Raw genomic sequence first — 5,308 nt, forward strand, 5'->3', positions numbered from 1 at the left:
GTGTTCTGAAAAAACTTTATTTTATGGACACTGAATTTTGAATTTCATATAATATTCACGTCATGAAGCATTATTCTTCATTTAGTTTTTTTTAACCATTTAAAAATGTAGAAACCATTTTATAGCTCTCAGGCCACAGAAAAAAAACAGGCAGGGACTTCCCTGGCGGCGCAGTGGTTAAGAATCCGCTGGCCAATGCAGGGGACACGGGTTCAAGCCCTGCTCCGGGAAGATCCCACATGCTGTAGAGCAACTAAGCCCGTGCGTCACAACTACTGAACCTGCACTCTAGAGCCCACGAGCCGCAACTACTGACACCGATGCACCTAGAGCCTGTCCTCCGCAACAAGAGAAGACACTGCAATGAGAAGCCCGCGCATGACAACGAAGAGTAGCTCCGCTCGCCACAACTAGAGAAAGACTGCGCACAGCAACAAAGAACCCACGCAGCCTAATTAATTAATTAATTAATTAAATTTTAAAAACAAAGCAGGCAGTGAGCCAGATATGGCCCAGGCCTGAAGTTTGCCAACTTCTGGACTAGGTCATCTCAGAGAGCCCTTCCAATACAATCTTTTACAATTTAAAAAGTTGACTTAGCTATAGTTCCTTTTCATTTCCTTTTCTTGAAGGATGGCCTAGTACATGCTTATTTCATGTGACATGAGGGATGTTAGAAGACATCTTGTCCCCAAAAAGATGTCTGCCAACTTCACACTGGTCAGCCTCAAAGACTAGCAATTCTACTTCTAGAACTGCACTGACCAAGACTGTCCAAGCTACAAGTCGAATTGAGTACTTGAAATATGGCTAGTCCAAACTGAGATGTCCTTAAGTGTAATACGCACACCAGATTCTGAAGACTTAGAATTTAAACTGTCTCATTAATATTTTATATAGATTGTTTTTAAAATATTTTTGATATATTGAATTAAAGATATTAATTTACTCTGTCCCTTTTTATTTATAAAAAGGAGCTACTAGAAAATGTAACATACGTGGCTGACATGTTTCTACTGAACAGCACTGCTCCAGGACGTTACCTGTTTCATTGATTTCAGATTTGTTTCACATTCAAATGCTATATTCTTGCATTTGCAGTAATACATTTAACTATCATCATTGTGTGGGTCTGGAAATGGAAGGTGGGGAGTCAAGATACAACTGAAAACATAGAGTTGGGGTGAGACAGAAGTCAGCTTCTCCCCACACATCCACTTTTTAAAGTCCCTAATATCTTGGAGTTCACATGACTGTCTTTAAGGAACAAGCACTCATCTGGAGGTCAGGATAAATGGGTCTCAGCCTAACCTATAGCTCACTATGTAAAGGGTAAGGCATTTCACTAAGTTTCCTCATCTACAATATGAGAATAAAATAGATCCTCTGTACCCGACAGAGCTAAGAACATGTATGAGAGTTTGTGAGCTCTACGATATCCCAACAGTTTCCAGAAAGCAAGTAGCGATGACAGGTAGCTGCTGCCTCTAGCCTCCCACTGACTAGCGGGCTGTACTCTTCCTTCAACTGCAGTGCTGCTGCTGCGGCTGCCCTAAAATCTCCACAACCTGATTGGCAGTTACAGACCAAGGATCCACCCTTCCTTGAGTGACAGCTAATCCAAGCCTGCCAACTTTAGTTGTCCCAAGTCACATTCGCTGACTTATTAAACCATACCTCTCAGTTCTAAGGAGCGCCTCAAGGGGTTAAACCCTCACGCCTCACCCAGCTGAAAACTTGCCACCATTCCTTGCAGTGGTAATTCAAATACGCAATGCTTATTCCCACCTCAGGACGTCCTCTTTGCTGTCTCTTCATGTAGATTTGCACACACAAGTCTCCTTGACATCAATCGCTAGATCTCAGCTAGCACTTCCCTACGTCCTTTCTGACCATCAAGAACACTCCCACACCATTGCCCTATATCTTTCCCTTATGTTATTGTTCTTTGTGCTTATTTCTATCTGCGATCTCTTGTTTACTCTCCCGCTGAAATGTAAGCTCCAGTACCTAGAAGAAATTCTGGCAATAAGCACTCAGTGAAGTGAATCTCTCCAGCCTTCTCCTTCTCGACTTAGCCACCTCCCAGAGTATCCCTGCCCCAGCCAGACCAATCTCAGTGCTATCCCAATGAGTGTTTGTGCCTCACGTGGGTCCAGGGCCTCTTCTGGGTGCCCAGTGACTACTTCTATCACCATACAATGCGTTTTTAAATTTATTTTTTAATTTTTTGGCCACACTGCTTGTCTTGTGGGATCCTAGCTCCCCGACCAGGAACCTCAACAGGGCCCTCAGCAATGAGAGCTTGGAGTCCCAACCACTGGACTGCCAGGGAATTCCCATATTTTGTTTTTTTTAATTATCAATTTGTCGAATGCTATATCAGAACAGTTAGGAAACACAGAAAATAGTCTAGGTAGTTCAAATAGAAGTGGATTTTACGTAGGCAACTGATAGCAAAAGGGTTGAGAGGGCCGGAGGAGCAAATGGAGGAAGGAGCCCAGAAGCCCACTCTTGTCTTGATGCTGATGGACCATCCTTGGGTCAGGTTTCCACATACTCCAGTGGATCACTGCCCTGGATCAAAGAACAGCCTACCCCGTTGTCCATAGAACCAACCAGTCTGAAGAGGAAGTCACTCACCTGACACCAAGATGATTTTTCAGAATTTCTTCAGGACTAAAATACTGAGTTATGTTTGTATCTGCCCCACAGATGCACTCAGTAAATGGTTGTTGAATTGAATTCCAACCTTGGATAATATCATCCATTGCCACTTGCTACAAATGTATTTTTCTCTTCCCTTTCCCCTTCCCAATCCAACAAACCCCTCCAGCTTCACCTCAAGATTCACCTGCAAGAATGCACCCCTGGCTTCCCTGGTGGCACAGTGGTTGAGAATCCACTTGCCAATGCAGGGAACATGGGTTCGATCCCTGGTCCCGGAAGATCCCACATTCCACGGAGCAACTAAGCCTGTGTGCCACAACTACTGAGCCTGTGCTCTAGAGCCAGTGAGCCACAACTATTGAGCCTGTGAGCCACAACTACTGAGCCCGCATGACACAAGTACTGAAGCCCACGCACCTAGCGCCCGTGCTCTGCAACAAGAGAAGCCACCACAGTGAGAAGCCTGCTCACCACAACGAAAACCCAATGCAGCCAAAAATAAATAAATAAAATTTTTTAAAAAAAGAATGCACCCCTCTCCAGCTCCCACTGGTCTCTGAGATCGTATAGCATTTTCTTCATTGTCACTCATTTTGGCCTTTTTTCTACAACACCTTCATGTTCTTCGCGTCTTATCTCCCTAATTAGATTCTATGCTTCTAGAGGCAGGAACTCTTCCATGTAGACCTTTACAGTTGGAAGAGATCTTAGTGTTTATCTGGTCCAACCTCTCACCTAATGTCTGAATCCCCGAAATCTCTGGCAACTTCTGATTCGGTTTCTTGAAGACCTCCAGTTCCCGGGCTCTTCTTACCTATAGAAGTTTGGCTCAGTGTAAGAATATAAGAAGATGTTAAATATAAAGTTGCTGCTGAATTCATGCTACTTCTGCCTTACGACTGAGTCAGTCCTTGAATGGGTGTGGGATGCAAAAGAGGGAGAACACTGAGGAATGAACAACTTTTTAGCTAAAAATGTTGGAGAATGTTTCTAGCAAGCGTTCGTCCAGGCTGTAATTCACATGTTGTGATTCAGCTCTTGCCCAATGGTATCAGGGTAAGTGAATTACAAAACTTACTCTCAAAAATCTCTTTTCTTCTTGCTTAGGAAAGACTATGGAGAGTAATCTTTTGGGATGACGGTCATCCAGAAGGTTAGACGGACATCTTACCCATAGGGCTAACATTTGGTACATGTTACAAAGCCCTTTCCAATACTTCGGCTCATTAGAACTGTTTGATGGAGGCAGCATTATCCTAACTTTATAAAGGAGGAAACTGGGACTCAAATTAAGCCCTTAGGCGGGCAGAGCCAGTGTGCAAACTCAGGTCTGCGGGGTTCAAACAGTCTGGTGTTGGAGGGAGCTAGCGGCGGAGGCGAGGTGAAGTGCTCGCAGCAGAAAGGGGTTGGGAAAAAAAAGTGTATAAAAAGGGGTTCGGGGGCGGGGGGCGGGGAACGCGGGGCGATAGCCGGATAAGAAGCGGTCTGGCCGCGGGTGGGGGAGGGGAGGAGAGGACGCCCGGGCGCCACGAGACTATGACGGGGCTACAGGCTCTGCTCGGCCTGCACCGCACTTTCACCTGCCGGCTCCGCTTGCGGTTCGGCACCTGGAACTGGACCTGGCGGAGCTACTGCTGCGCCGCCTCCGACGCGGTCCTAGCGCCGCTCGGCTTCGCGCTCCGCCAGCCCCCGGCTATCGGCGGGAACAGCCTTGACCACAGGCATCCGCGCGGGGAGCCCGCCCCGCTCGCCGCCCACCCGTGGCTGCAATGGCACGAGGACGCCAGCTCCTTGAAGAAGCTGCCTGTGCACGTAGACCTAGTGATCTCCGAAGAGCCGGAGCCCAGCTTCTCCGACATCGCAAGCCTCATGGTGTGATGTATGGCAGTGGGCACCTCTTACATTAGCGTCTATGACCACAAAGGAATTTTCAAAAGAAATAACTCCAGATTGATGGATGAAATTTTAAAACAGCAGCAGGAACTTCTGGACATAGATGGTTCCAAATACCAGAATTTGCAAATCGTAATGATGAAGATTGCCATTCGGCAGCGAAGGTGCTGTCCCCAGAAGACGTAAAAGCAGGTGTTGTGAGAGCTGCTCACGACTTTTGCCAGTTAGTAGCCCAGCAGCAAAAGAAATCCACAGATTTGGATGTAGATATATCAGACCGTTTATTTAGTTCGAATGGTGCCCGTGGTCCTGATTTAGTACTGAAGTGTAGTCCTGAGGACAGCACACTAGGCTTTCTGCCCTGGCACATCAGCCTGACAGAGATTGTCTCTTTGCCTTCCTACCTAAACATCAGTTATGAGGACTTTTTCTCTGCCCTTCGTCAATATGCAGCCTGTGAACAGCATCTGGGAAAGTAGTGATCCTTGGTTGTGATAGGGACAGAATAAAGGGACAAATTTAGGTAATTAAATAGTCAATCCCACTAGGGGATTGTAAGTAAAGAAAAAAGTATGGGAGACCCCCCTAAGTTAATGATCACTCAAAAAAGCAGGTTTGCTTATCCACGAAACCAAGCAGGCTTGCTTAGCAACAAAACCATGCAACAGAAGCACGAGACATGCCCCAAAACAATAAAATAATGGTGGCATGAGACCCACATCCTGCCCAGTGAGCTCAGTAAGTT

The 5,308-nt window shown here is 46.1% G+C and overlaps 1 pseudogene; it reads left to right on the top strand.

Annotated features, from left to right (window-relative positions):
• Window positions 1–3,715: 3,715 nt before the first annotated feature.
• LOC114898038 lies at window positions 3,716–5,042 on the top strand (annotated as a pseudogene).
• The last annotated feature ends 266 nt before the right edge of the window (window positions 5,043–5,308 follow it).

This window comes from Monodon monoceros, unplaced genomic scaffold, assembly GCF_005190385.1.
Source record: "Monodon monoceros isolate NGI ecotype Baffin Bay Population unplaced genomic scaffold, NGI_Narwhal_1 Super_Scaffold_18, whole genome shotgun sequence".
NCBI classification, from domain to species: domain Eukaryota; kingdom Metazoa; phylum Chordata; class Mammalia; order Artiodactyla; family Monodontidae; genus Monodon; species Monodon monoceros.